This window comes from Bombus fervidus, chromosome 3 (assembly GCF_041682495.2).
Source record: "Bombus fervidus isolate BK054 chromosome 3, iyBomFerv1, whole genome shotgun sequence".
NCBI classification, from domain to species: domain Eukaryota; kingdom Metazoa; phylum Arthropoda; class Insecta; order Hymenoptera; family Apidae; genus Bombus; species Bombus fervidus.
In genome coordinates, this window is record NC_091519.1 from 4,668,473 (window position 1) to 4,684,650 (window position 16,178).

The following is a 16,178-nucleotide window of genomic DNA, read 5'->3' on the forward strand; positions in this document are numbered from 1 at the left end:
TTTTGACGAAAAATGACCGTACTTTCCTTACCGTTGGAGATATTTCGACGATTAAACGCCCAAATTACTGCACTCTACGCACCGAACATAGCGCACGCCGTATTAAGCGTCGCAACAATCCCAACAACTCGCAAAACTCGATCATTCGTCGATTTTAACGAAAAATTACCGTAATTTCGTTCCCGTTGGAGATATTTCGACGTTTAAACGCCCAAATTACTGCACTCTACGCGCCGAACATAGCGCACGCCGTATTAAGCGTCGCAACAATCCTAACAACTCGCAAAACTCGATCATTCGTCGATTTTAACGAAAAATGACCGTAATTTCCTTCCCGTTGGAGATATTTCGACGTTTAAACGCCCAAATTACTGCATTTTCCGCGCAGAACATAGCGCACGCCGTATTAGGCGTCGCAACAAGATCAACAACTCGCAAAACTCGATCATTCGTCGATTTTGACCAAAAATGACCGTAATTTCGTTCCCGTTGGAGATATTTCGACGTTTAAACGCCCAAATTACTGCATTTTCCGCGCGGAACATAGCGCACGCCGTATTAAGCGTCGCAACAAGCACAAGAACACGCAAAACTCGATCATGCGTCGATTTTGACGAAAAATGACCGTACTTTCCTTACCGTTGGAGATATTTCGACGATTAAACGCCCAAATTACTGCATTTTCCGCGCAGAACATAGCGCACGCCGTATTAGGCGTCGCAACAAGCACAACAACTCGCAAAACTCGATCATTCGTCGATTTTGACCAAAAATGACCGTAATTTCGTTCCCGTTGGAGATATTTCGACGTTTAAACGCCCAAATTACTGCACTCTACGCACCGAACATAGCGCACGCCGTATTAAGCGTCGCAACAATCCCAACAACTCGCAAAACTCGATCATTCGTCGATTTTAACGAAAAATGACCGTAATTTCGTTCCCGTTGGAGATATTTCGACGTTTAAATGCCCAAATTACTGCATTTTCCGCGCAGAACATAGCGCACGCCGTATTAGGCGTCGCAACAAGATCAACAACTCGCAAAACTCGATCATTCGTCGATTTTGACGAAAAATGACCGTAATTTCCTTCCCGTTGGAGATATTTCGACGTTTAAAACGCCCAAATTACTGCATTTTCCGCGCGGAACATAGCGCACGCCGTATTAAGCGTCGCAACAAGCACAAGAACACGCAAAACTCGATCATTCGTCGATTTTGACGAAAAATGACCGTACTTTCCTTACCGTTGGAGATATTTCGACGATTAAACGCCCAAATTACTGCATTTTCCGCGCAGAACATAGCGCACGCCGTATTAGGCGTCGCAACAAGCACAACAACTCGCAAAACTCGATCATTCGTCGATTTTGACCAAAAATGACCGTAATTTCGTTCCCGTTGGAGATATTTCGACGTTTAAACACCCAAATTACTGCATTTTCCGCGCAGAACATAGCGCACGCCGTATTAGGCGTCGCAACAAGCACAACAACTCGCAAAACTCGATCATTCGTCGATTTTGATCAAAAATGACCGTAATTTCGTTCCCGTTGGAGATATTTCGACGTTTAAACGCCCAAATTACTGCATTTTACGCGCGGAACATAGCGCACGCCGTATTAAGCGTCGCAACAAGCACAAGAACACGCAAAACTCGATCATTCGTCGATTTTGACGAAAAATGACCGTAATTTCCTTCCCGTTGGAGATATTTCGACGTTTAAACGCCCAAATTACTGCATTTTCCGCGCGGAACATAGCGCACGCCGTATTAAGCGTCGCAACAAGCACAAGAACACGCAAAACTCGATCATGCGTCGATTTTGACGAAAAATGACCGTACTTTCCTTACCGTTGGAGATATTTCGACGATTAAACGCCCAAATTACTGCACTCTACGCGCCGAACATAGCGCACGCCGTATTAAGCGTCGCAACAATCCTAACAACTCGCAAAACTCGATCATTCGTCGATTTTAACGAAAAATGACCGTAATTTCCTTCCCGTTGGAGATATTTCGACGTTTAAACGCCCAAATTACTGCATTTTCCGCGCAGAACATAGCGCACGCCGTATTAGGCGTCGCAACAAGATCAACAACTCGCAAAACTCGATCATTCGTCGATTTTGACCAAAAATGACCGTAATTTCGTTCCCGTTGGAGATATTTCGACGTTTAAACGCCCAAATTACTGCATTTTCCGCGCGGAACATAGCGCACGCCGTATTAAGCGTCGCAACAAGCACAAGAACACGCAAAACTCGATCATTCGTCGATTTTGACGAAAAATGACCGTACTTTCCTTACCGTTGGAGATATTTCGACGATTAAACGCCCAAATTACTGCATTTTCCGCGCAGAACATAGCGCACGCCGTATTAGGCGTCGCAACAAGCACAACAACTCGCAAAACTCGATCATTCGTCAATTTTGACCAAATATGACCGTAATTTCGTTCCCGTTGGAGATATTTCGACGTTTAAACGCCCAAATTACTGCACTCTACGCGCCGAACATAGCGCACGCCGTATTAAGCGTCGCAACAATCCCAACAACTCGCAAAATTCGATCATTCGTCGATTTTAACGAAAAATGACCGTAATTTCCTTCCCGTTGGAGATATTTCGACGTTTAAACGCCCAAATTACTGCACTCTACGCACCGAACATAGCGCACGCCGTATTAAGCGTCGCAACAATCCCAACAACTCGCAAAACTCGATCATTCGTCGATTTTAACGAAAAATGACCGTAATTTCGTTCCCGTTGGAGATATTTCGACGTTTAAACGCCCAAATTACAGCACTCTACGCGCCGAACATAGCGCACGCCGTATTAAGCGTCGCAACAATCCCAACAACTCGCAAAACTCGATCATTCGTCGATTTTAACGAAAAATGACCGTAATTTCGTTCCCGTTGGAGATATTTCGACGTTTAAACGCCCAAATTACTGCACTCTACGCGCCGAACATAGCGCACGCCGTATTAAGCGTCGCAACAATCCTAACAACTCGCAAAACTCGATCATTCGTCGATTTTAACGAAAAATGACCGTAATTTCGTTCCCGTTGGAGATATTTCGACGTTTAAACGCCCAAATTACTGCACTCTACGCACCGAACATAGCGCACGCCGTATTAAGCGTCGCAACAATCCCAACAACTCGCAAAACTCGATCATTCGTCGATTTTAACGAAAAATGACCGTAATTTCGTTCCCGTTGGAGATATTTCGACGTTTAAACGCCCAAATTACTGCATTTTCCGCGCAGAACATAGCGCACGCCGTATTAGGCGTCGCAACAAGATCAACAACTCGCAAAACTCGATCATTCGTCGATTTTGACGAAAAATGACCGTAATTTCCTTCCCGTTGGAGATATTTCGACGTTTAAACGCCCAAATTACTGCATTTTCCGCGCGGAACATAGCGCACGCCGTATTAAGCGTCGCAACAATCCCAACAACTCGCAAAACTCGATCATTCGTCGATTTTAACGAAAAATGACCGTAATTTCGTTCCCGTTGGAGATATTTCGACGTTTAAACGCCCAAATTACTGCACTCTACGCGCCGAACATAGCGCACGCCGTATTAAGCGTCGCAACAATCCTAACAACTCGCAAAACTCGATCATTCGTCGATTTTAACGAAAAATGACCGTAATTTCGTTCCCGTTGGAGATATTTCGACGTTTAAACGCCCAAATTACTGCACTCTACGCGCCGAACATAGCGCACGCCGTATTAAGCGTCGCAACAATCCTAACAACTCGCAAAACTCGATCATTCGTCGATTTTAACGAAAAATGACCGTAATTTCCTTCCCGTTGGAGATATTTCGACGTTTAAACGCCCAAATTACTGCATTTTCCGCGCAGAACATAGCGCACGCCGTATTAGGCGTCGCAACAAGATCAACAACTCGCAAAACTCGATCATTCGTCGATTTTGACCAAAAATGACCGTAATTTCGTTCCCGTTGGAGATATTTCGACGTTTAAACGCCCAAATTACTGCATTTTCCGCGCGGAACATAGCGCACGCCGTATTAAGCGTCGCAACAAGCACAAGAACACGCAAAACTCGATCATGCGTCGATTTTGACGAAAAATGACCGTACTTTCCTTACCGTTGGAGATATTTCGACGATTAAACGCCCAAATTACTGCACTCTACGCACCGAACATAGCGCACGCCGTATTAAGCGTCGCAACAATCCCAACAACTCGCAAAACTCGATCATTCGTCGATTTTAACGAAAAATTACCGTAATTTCGTTCCCGTTGGAGATATTTCGACGTTTAAACGCCCAAATTACTGCACTCTACGCGCCGAACATAGCGCACGCCGTATTAAGCGTCGCAACAATCCTAACAACTCGCAAAACTCGATCATTCGTCGATTTTAACGAAAAATGACCGTAATTTCCTTCCCGTTGGAGATATTTCGACGTTTAAACGCCCAAATTACTGCATTTTCCGCGCAGAACATAGCGCACGCCGTATTAGGCGTCGCAACAAGATCAACAACTCGCAAAACTCGATCATTCGTCGATTTTGACCAAAAATGACCGTAATTTCGTTCCCGTTGGAGATATTTCGACGTTTAAACGCCCAAATTACTGCATTTTCCGCGCGGAACATAGCGCACGCCGTATTAAGCGTCGCAACAAGCACAAGAACACGCAAAACTCGATCATGCGTCGATTTTGACGAAAAATGACCGTACTTTCCTTACCGTTGGAGATATTTCGACGATTAAACGCCCAAATTACTGCATTTTCCGCGCAGAACATAGCGCACGCCGTATTAGGCGTCGCAACAAGCACAACAACTCGCAAAACTCGATCATTCGTCGATTTTGACCAAAAATGACCGTAATTTCGTTCCCGTTGGAGATATTTCGACGTTTAAACGCCCAAATTACTGCACTCTACGCACCGAACATAGCGCACGCCGTATTAAGCGTCGCAACAATCCCAACAACTCGCAAAACTCGATCATTCGTCGATTTTAACGAAAAATGACCGTAATTTCGTTCCCGTTGGAGATATTTCGACGTTTAAACGCCCAAATTACTGCATTTTCCGCGCAGAACATAGCGCACGCCGTATTAGGCGTCGCAACAAGATCAACAACTCGCAAAACTCGATCATTCGTCGATTTTGACGAAAAATGACCGTAATTTCCTTCCCGTTGGAGATATTTCGACGTTTAAACGCCCAAATTACTGCATTTTCCGCGCGGAACATAGCGCACGCCGTATTAAGCGTCGCAACAAGCACAAGAACACGCAAAACTCGATCATTCGTCGATGTTGACGAAAAATGACCGTACTTTCCTTACCGTTGGAGATATTTCGACGATTAAACGCCCAAATTACTGCATTTTCCGCGCAGAACATAGCGCACGCCGTATTAGGCGTCGCAACAAGCACAACAACTCGCAAAACTCGATCATTCGTCGATTTTGACCAAAAATGACCGTAATTTCGTTCCCGTTGGAGATATTTCGACGTTTAAACACCCAAATTACTGCATTTTCCGCGCAGAACATAGCGCACGCCGTATTAGGCGTCGCAACAAGCACAACAACTCGCAAAACTCGATCATTCGTCGATTTTGATCAAAAATGACCGTAATTTCGTTCCCGTTGGAGATATTTCGACGTTTAAACGCCCAAATTACTGCATTTTACGCGCGGAACATAGCGCACGCCGTATTAAGCGTCGCAACAAGCACAAGAACACGCAAAACTCGATCATTCGTCGATTTTGACGAAAAATGACCGTAATTTCCTTCCCGTTGGAGATATTTCGACGTTTAAACGCCCAAATTACTGCATTTTCCGCGCGGAACATAGCGCACGCCGTATTAAGCGTCGCAACAAGCACAAGAACACGCAAAACTCGATCATGCGTCGATTTTGACGAAAAATGACCGTACTTTCCTTACCGTTGGAGATATTTCGACGATTAAACGCCCAAATTACTGCACTCTACGCGCCGAACATAGCGCACGCCGTATTAAGCGTCGCAACAATCCTAACAACTCGCAAAACTCGATCATTCGTCGATTTTAACGAAAAATGACCGTAATTTCCTTCCCGTTGGAGATATTTCGACGTTTAAACGCCCAAATTACTGCATTTTCCGCGCAGAACATAGCGCACGCCGTATTAGGCGTCGCAACAAGCACAACAACTCGCAAAACTCGATCATTCGTCAATTTTGACCAAATATGACCGTAATTTCGTTCCCGTTGGAGATATTTCGACGTTTAAACGCCCAAATTACTGCACTCTACGCGCCGAACATAGCGCACGCCGTATTAAGCGTCGCAACAATCCCAACAACTCGCAAAATTCGATCATTCGTCGATTTTAACGAAAAATGACCGTAATTTCCTTCCCGTTGGAGATATTTCGACGTTTAAACGCCCAAATTACTGCACTCTACGCACCGAACATAGCGCACGCCGTATTAAGCGTCGCAACAATCCCAACAACTCGCAAAACTCGATCATTCGTCGATTTTAACGAAAAATGACCGTAATTTCGTTCCCGTTGGAGATATTTCGACGTTTAAACGCCCAAATTACAGCACTCTACGCGCCGAACATAGCGCACGCCGTATTAAGCGTCGCAACAATCCCAACAACTCGCAAAACTCGATCATTCGTCGATTTTAACGAAAAATGACCGTAATTTCGTTCCCGTTGGAGATATTTCGACGTTTAAACGCCCAAATTACTGCACTCTACGCGCCGAACATAGCGCACGCCGTATTAAGCGTCGCAACAATCCTAACAACTCGCAAAACTCGATCATTCGTCGATTTTAACGAAAAATGACCGTAATTTCGTTCCCGTTGGAGATATTTCGACGTTTAAACGCCCAAATTACTGCACTCTACGCGCCGAACATAGCGCACGCCGTATTAAGCGTCGCAACAATCCTAACAACTCGCAAAACTCGATCATTCGTCGATTTTAACGAAAAATGACCGTAATTTCCTTCCCGTTGGAGATATTTCGACGTTTAAACGCCCAAATTACTGCATTTTCCGCGCAGAACATAGCGCACGCCGTATTAGGCGTCGCAACAAGATCAACAACTCGCAAAACTCGATCATTCGTCGATTTTGACCAAAAATGACCGTAATTTCGTTCCCGTTGGAGATATTTCGACGTTTAAACGCCCAAATTACTGCATTTTCCGCGCGGAACATAGCGCACGCCGTATTAAGCGTCGCAACAAGCACAAGAACACGCAAAACTCGATCATGCGTCGATTTTGACGAAAAATGACCGTACTTTCCTTACCGTTGGAGATATTTCGACGATTAAACGCCCAAATTACTGCACTCTACGCACCGAACATAGCGCACGCCGTATTAAGCGTCGCAACAATCCCAACAACTCGCAAAACTCGATCATTCGTCGATTTTAACGAAAAATTACCGTAATTTCGTTCCCGTTGGAGATATTTCGACGTTTAAACGCCCAAATTACTGCACTCTACGCGCCGAACATAGCGCACGCCGTATTAAGCGTCGCAACAATCCTAACAACTCGCAAAACTCGATCATTCGTCGATTTTAACGAAAAATGACCGTAATTTCCTTCCCGTTGGAGATATTTCGACGTTTAAACGCCCAAATTACTGCATTTTCCGCGCAGAACATAGCGCACGCCGTATTAGGCGTCGCAACAAGATCAACAACTCGCAAAACTCGATCATTCGTCGATTTTGACCAAAAATGACCGTAATTTCGTTCCCGTTGGAGATATTTCGACGTTTAAACGCCCAAATTACTGCATTTTCCGCGCGGAACATAGCGCACGCCGTATTAAGCGTCGCAACAAGCACAAGAACACGCAAAACTCGATCATGCGTCGATTTTGACGAAAAATGACCGTACTTTCCTTACCGTTGGAGATATTTCGACGATTAAACGCCCAAATTACTGCATTTTCCGCGCAGAACATAGCGCACGCCGTATTAGGCGTCGCAACAAGCACAACAACTCGCAAAACTCGATCATTCGTCGATTTTGACCAAAAATGACCGTAATTTCGTTCCCGTTGGAGATATTTCGACGTTTAAACGCCCAAATTACTGCACTCTACGCACCGAACATAGCGCACGCCGTATTAAGCGTCGCAACAATCCCAACAACTCGCAAAACTCGATCATTCGTCGATTTTAACGAAAAATGACCGTAATTTCGTTCCCGTTGGAGATATTTCGACGTTTAAACGCCCAAATTACTGCATTTTCCGCGCAGAACATAGCGCACGCCGTATTAGGCGTCGCAACAAGATCAACAACTCGCAAAACTCGATCATTCGTCGATTTTGACGAAAAATGACCGTAATTTCCTTCCCGTTGGAGATATTTCGACGTTTAAACGCCCAAATTACTGCATTTTCCGCGCGGAACATAGCGCACGCCGTATTAAGCGTCGCAACAAGCACAAGAACACGCAAAACTCGATCATTCGTCGATTTTGACGAAAAATGACCGTACTTTCCTTACCGTTGGAGATATTTCGACGATTAAACGCCCAAATTACTGCATTTTCCGCGCAGAACATAGCGCACGCCGTATTAGGCGTCGCAACAAGCACAACAACTCGCAAAACTCGATCATTCGTCGATTTTGACCAAAAATGACCGTAATTTCGTTCCCGTTGGAGATATTTCGACGTTTAAACACCCAAATTACTGCATTTTCCGCGCAGAACATAGCGCACGCCGTATTAGGCGTCGCAACAAGCACAACAACTCGCAAAACTCGATCATTCGTCGATTTTGATCAAAAATGACCGTAATTTCGTTCCCGTTGGAGATATTTCGACGTTTAAACGCCCAAATTACTGCATTTTACGCGCGGAACATAGCGCACGCCGTATTAAGCGTCGCAACAAGCACAAGAACACGCAAAACTCGATCATTCGTCGATTTTGACGAAAAATGACCGTAATTTCCTTCCCGTTGGAGATATTTCGACGTTTAAACGCCCAAATTACTGCATTTTCCGCGCGGAACATAGCGCACGCCGTATTAAGCGTCGCAACAAGCACAAGAACACGCAAAACTCGATCATGCGTCGATTTTGACGAAAAATGACCGTACTTTCCTTACCGTTGGAGATATTTCGACGATTAAACGCCCAAATTACTGCACTCTACGCGCCGAACATAGCGCACGCCGTATTAAGCGTCGCAACAATCCTAACAACTCGCAAAACTCGATCATTCGTCGATTTTAACGAAAAATGACCGTAATTTCCTTCCCGTTGGAGATATTTCGACGTTTAAACGCCCAAATTACTGCATTTTCCGCGCAGAACATAGCGCACGCCGTATTAGGCGTCGCAACAAGATCAACAACTCGCAAAACTCGATCATTCGTCGATTTTGACCAAAAATGACCGTAATTTCGTTCCCGTTGGAGATATTTCGACGTTTAAACGCCCAAATTACTGCATTTTCCGCGCGGAACATAGCGCACGCCGTATTAAGCGTCGCAACAAGCACAAGAACACGCAAAACTCGATCATTCGTCGATTTTGACGAAAAATGACCGTACTTTCCTTACCGTTGGAGATATTTCGACGATTAAACGCCCAAATTACTGCATTTTCCGCGCAGAACATAGCGCACGCCGTATTAGGCGTCGCAACAAGCACAGCAACTCGCAAAACTCGATCATTCGTCAATTTTGACCAAATATGACCGTAATTTCGTTCCCGTTGGAGATATTTCGACGTTTAAACGCCCAAATTACTGCACTCTACGCGCCGAACATAGCGCACGCCGTATTAAGCGTCGCAACAATCCCAACAACTCGCAAAATTCGATCATTCGTCGATTTTAACGAAAAATGACCGTAATTTCCTTCCCGTTGGAGATATTTCGACGTTTAAACGCCCAAATTACTGCATTTTCCGCGCAGAACATAGCGCACGCCGTATTAGGCGTCGCAACAAGATCAACAACTCGCAAAACTCGATCATTCGTCGATTTTGACGAAAAATGACCGTACTTTCCTTACCGTTGGAGATATTTCGACGATTAAACGCCCAAATTACTGCATTTTCCGCGCAGAACATAGCGCACGCCGTATTAGGCGTCGCAACAAGCACAACAACTCGCAAAACTCGATCATTCGTCGATTTTGACCAAATATGACCGTAATTTCGTTCCCGTTGGAGATATTTCGACGTTTAAACGCCCAAATTACTGCATTTTACGCGCGGAACATAGCGCACGCCGTATTAAGCGTCGCAACAAGCACTAGAACACGCAAAACTCGATCATTCGTCGATTTTGACGAAAAATGACCGTACTTTCCTTCCCGTTGGAGATATTTCGACGTTTAAACGCCCAAATTACTGCATTTTACGCGCGGAACATAGCGCACGCCGTATTAAGCGTCGCAACAAGCACTAGAACACGCAAAACTCGATCATTCGTCGATTTTGACGAAAAATGACCGTACTTTCCTTCCCGTTGGAGATATTTCGACGATTAAACGCCCAAATTACTGCATTTTCCGCGCAGAACATAGCGCACGCCGTATTAGGCGTCGCAACAAGCACAACAACTCGCAAAACTCGATCATTCGTCGATTTTGACCAAATATGACCGTAATTTCGTTCCCGTTGGAGATATTTCGACGTTTAAACGCCCAAATTACTGCATTTTACGCGCGGAACATAGCGCACGCCGTATTAAGCGTCGCGACAAGCACTAGAACACGCAAAACTCGATCATTCGTCGATTTTGACGAAAAATGACCGTACTTTCCTTCCCGTTGGAGATATTTCGACGTTTAAACGCCCAAATTACTGCATTTTACGCGCGGAACATAGCGCACGCCGTATTAAGCGTCGCAACAAGCACTAGAACACGCAAAACTCGATCATTCGTCGATTTTGACGAAAAATGACCGTACTTTCCATCCCGTTGGAGATATTTCGACGTTTAAACGCCCAAATTACTGCATTTTCCGCGCAGAACATAGCGCACGCCGTATTAGGCGTCGCAACAAGCACAACAACTCGCAAAACTCGATCATTCGTCGATTTTGATCAAAAATGACCGTAATTTCTTTCCCGTTGGAGATATTTCGACGTTTAAACGCCCAAATTACTGCATTTTCCGCGCGGAACATAGCGCACGCCGTATTAAGCGTCGCAACAAGCACAAGAACACGCAAAACTCGATCATTCGTCGATTTTGACGAAAAATGACCGTACTTTCCTTACCGTTGGAGATATTTCGACGTTTAAACGCCCAAATTACTGCATTTTCCGCGCAGAACATAGCGCACGCCGTATTAGGCGTCGCAACAAGCACAACAACTCGCAAAACTCGATCATTCGTCGATTTTGATCAAAAATGACCGTAATTTCTTTCCCGTTGGAGATATTTCGACGTTTAAACGCCCAAATTACTGCACTCTACGCGCCGAACATAGCGCACGCCGTATTAAGCGTCGCAACAATCCCAACAACTCGCAAAACTCGATCATTCGTCGATTTTGATCAAAAATGACCGTAATTTCTTTCCCGTTGGAGATATTTCGACGTTTAAACGCCCAAATTACTGCATTTTCCGCGCGGAACATAGCGCACGCCGTATTAAGCGTCGCAACAAGCACAAGAACACGCAAAACTCGATCATTCGTCGATTTTGACGAAAAATGACCGTACTTTCCTTACCGTTGGAGATATTTCGACGTTTAAACGCCCAAATTACTGCATTTTCCGCGCGGAACATAGCGCACGCCGTATTAAGCGTCGCAACAAGCACAAGAACACGCAAAACTCGATCATTCGTCGATTTTGACGAAAAATGACCGTACTTTCCTTACCGTTGGAGATATTTCGACGTTTAAACGCCCAAATTACTGCATTTTCCGCGCAGAACATAGCGCACGCCGTATTAGGCGTCGCAACAAGCACAACAACTCGCAAAACTCGATCATTCGTCGATTTTGATCAAAAATGACCGTAATTTCTTTCCCGTTGGAGATATTTCGACGTTTAAACGCCCAAATTACTGCACTCTACGCGCCGAACATAGCGCACGCCGTATTAAGCGTCGCAACAATCCCAACAACTCGCAAAACTCGATCATTCGTCGATTTTAACGAAAAATGACCGTAATTTCCTTCCCGTTGGAGATATTTCGACGTTTAAAAGCCCAAATTACTGCATTTTCCGCGCGGAACATAGCGCACGCCGTATTAGGCGTCGCAACAAGATCAACAACTCGCAAAACTCGATCATTCGTCGATTTTGACCAAAAATGACCGTAATTTCGTTCTCGTTGGAGATATTTCGACGTTTAAACGCCCAAATTACTGCATTTTCCGCGCGGAACATAGCGCACGCCGTATTAAGCGTCGCAACAAGCACAACAACTCGCAAAACTCGATCATTCGTCGATTTTGACCAAATATGACCGTAATTTCGTTCCCGTTGGAGATATTTCGACGTTTAAACGCCCAAATTACTGCATTTTACGCGCGGAACATAGCGCACGCCGTATTAAGCGTCGCAACAAGCACAACAACTCGCAAAACTCGATCATTCGTCGATTTTGACCAAATATGACCGTAATTTCGTTCCCGTTGGAGATATTTCGACGTTTAAACGCCCAAATTACTGCATTTTACGCGCGGAACATAGCGCACGCCGTATTAAGCGTCGCAACAAGCACTAGAACACGCAAAACTCGATCATTCGTCGATTTTGACGAAAAATGACCGTACTTTCCTTCCCGTTGGAGATATTTCGACGTTTAAACGCCCAAATTACTGCATTTTACGCGCGGAACATAGCGCACGCCGTATTAAGCGTCGCAACAATCCTAACAACTCGCAAAACTCGATCATTCGTCGATTTTAACGAAAAATGACCGTAATTTCCTTCCCGTTGGAGATATTTCGACGTTTAAACGCCCAAATTACTGCATTTTCCGCGCAGAACATAGCGCACGCCGTATTAGGCGTCGCAACAAGATCAACAACTCGCAAAACTCGATCATTCGTCGATTTTGACCAAAAATGACCGTAATTTCGTTCCCGTTGGAGATATTTCGACGTTTAAACGCCCAAATTACTGCACTCTACGCACCGAACATAGCGCACGCCGTATTAAGCGTCGCAACAATCCCAACAACTCGCAAAACTCGATCATTCGTCGATTTTAACGAAAAATGACCGTAATTTCCTTCCCGTTGGAGATATTTCGACGTTTAAACGCCCAAATTACTGCACTCTACGCGCCGAACATAGCGCACGCCGTATTAAGCGTCGCAACAATCCTAACAACTCGCAAAACTCGATCATTCGGCGATTTTAACGAAAAATGACCGTAATTTCCTTCCCGTTGGAGATATTTCGACGTTTAAACTCCCAAATTACTGCATTTTCCGCGCAGAACATAGGGCACGCCGTATTAGGCGTCGCAACAAGATCAACAACTCGCAAAACTCGATCATTCGTCGATTTTGACCAAAAATGACCGTAATTTCGTTCCCGTTGGAGATATTTCGACGTTTAAACGCCCAAATTACTGCACTCTACGCGCCGAACATAGCGCACGCCGTATTAAGCGTCGCAACAATCCTAACAACTCGCAAAACTCGATCATTCGTCGATTTTAACGAAAAATGACCGTAATTTCCTTCCCGTTGGAGATATTTCGACGTTTAAACGCCCAAATTACTGCATTTTCCGCGCAGAACATAGCGCACGCCGTATTAGGCGTCGCAACAAGATCAACAACTCGCAAAACTCGATCATTCGTAGATTTTGACCAAAAATGACCGTAATTTCGTTCCCGTTGGAGATATTTCGACGTTTAAACGCCCAAATTACTGCATTTTCCGCGCGGAACATAGCGCACGCCGTATTAAGCGTCGCAACAAGCACAAGAACACGCAAAACTCGATCATTCGTCGATTTTGACGAAAAATGACCGTACTTTCCTTACCGTTGGAGATATTTCGACGATTAAACGCCCAAATTACTGCATTTTCCGCGCAGAACATAGCGCACGCCGTATTAGGCGTCGCAACAAGCACAACAACTCGCAAAACTCGATCATTCGTCGATTTTGACCAAATATGACCGTAATTTCGTTCCCGTTGGAGATATTTCGACGTTTAAACGCCCAAATTACTGCATTTTACGCGCGGAACATAGCGCACGCCGTATTAAGCGTCGCAACAAGCACAACAACTCGCAAAACTCGATCATTCGTCGATTTTGACCAAAAATGACCGTAATTTCGTTCCCGTTGGAGATATTTCGACGTTTAAACGCCCAAATTACTGCATTTTACGCGCGGAACATAGCGCACGCCGTATTAAGCGTCGCAACAAGCACTAGAACACGCAAAACTCGATCATTCGTCGATTTTGACCAAAAATGACCGTAATTTCGTTCCCGTTGGAGATATTTCGACGTTTAAACGCCCAAATTACTGCACTCTACGCGCCGAACATAGCGCACGCCGTATTAAGCGTCGCAACAATCCCAACAACTCGCAAAACTCGATCATTCGTCGATTTTAACGAAAAATGACCGTAATTTCCTTCCCGTTGGAGATATTTCGACGTTTAAACGCCCAAATTACTGCATTTTCCGCGCAGAACATAGCGCACGCCGTATTAGGCGTCGCAACAAGATCAACAACTCGCAAAACTCGATCATTCGTCGATTTTGACGAAAAATGACCGTACTTTCCTTACCGTTGGAGATATTTCGACGATTAAACGCCCAAATTACTGCATTTTCCGCGCAGAACATAGCGCACGCCGTATTAGGCGTCGCAACAAGCACAACAACTCGCAAAACTCGATCATTCGTCGATTTTGACCAAATATGACCGTAATTTCGTTCCCGTTGGAGATATTTCGACGTTTAAACGCCCAAATTACTGCATTTTACGCGCGGAACATAGCGCACGCCGTATTAAGCGTCGCAACAAGCACTAGAACACGCAAAACTCGATCATTCGTCGATTTTGACGAAAAATGACCGTACTTTCCTTCCCGTTGGAGATATTTCGACGTTTAAACGCCCAAATTACTGCATTTTCCGCGCAGAACATAGCGCACGCCGTATTAGGCGTCGCAACAAGCACAACAACTCGCAAAACTCGATCATTCGTCGATTTTGATCAAAAATGACCGTAATTTCTTTCCCGTTGGAGATATTTCGACGTTTAAACGCCCAAATTACTGCACTCTACGCGCCGAACATAGCGCACGCCGTATTAAGCGTCGCAACAATCCCAACAACTCGCAAAACTCGATCATTCGTCGATTTTAACGAAAAATGACCGTAATTTCCTTCCCGTTGGAGATATTTCGACGTTTAAAAGCCCAAATTACTGCATTTTCCGCGCGGAACATAGCGCACGCCGTATTAGGCGTCGCAACAAGATCAACAACTCGCAAAACTCGATCATTCGTCGATTTTGACCAAAAATGACCGTAATTTCGTTCCCGTTGGAGATATTTCGACGTTTAAACGCCCAAATTACTGCACTCTACGCGCCGAACATAGCGCACGCCGTATTAAGCGTCGCAACAATCCCAACAACTCGCAAAACTCGATCATTCGTCGATTTTAACGAAAAATGACCGTAATTTCCTTCCCGTTGGAGATATTTCGACGTTTAAACGCCCAAATTACTGCATTTTCCGCGCAGAACATAGCGCACGCCGTATTAGGCGTCGCAACAAGATCAACAACTCGCAAAACTCGATCATTCGTCGATTTTGACGAAAAATGACCGTACTTTCCTTACCGTTGGAGATATTTCGACGATTAAACGCCCAAATTACTGCATTTTCCGCGCAGAACATAGCGCACGCCGTATTAGGCGTCGCAACAAGCACAACAACTCGCAAAACTCGATCATTCGTCGATTTTGACCAAATATGACCGTAATTTCGTTCCCGTTGGAGATATTTCGACGTTTAAACGCCCAAATTACTGCATTTTACGCGCGGAACATAGCGCACGCCGTATTAAGCGTCGCAACAAGCACTAGAACACGCAAAACTCGATCATTCGTCGATTTTGACGAAAAATGACCGTACTTTCCTTCCCGTTGGAGATATTTCGACGTTTAAACGCCCAAAT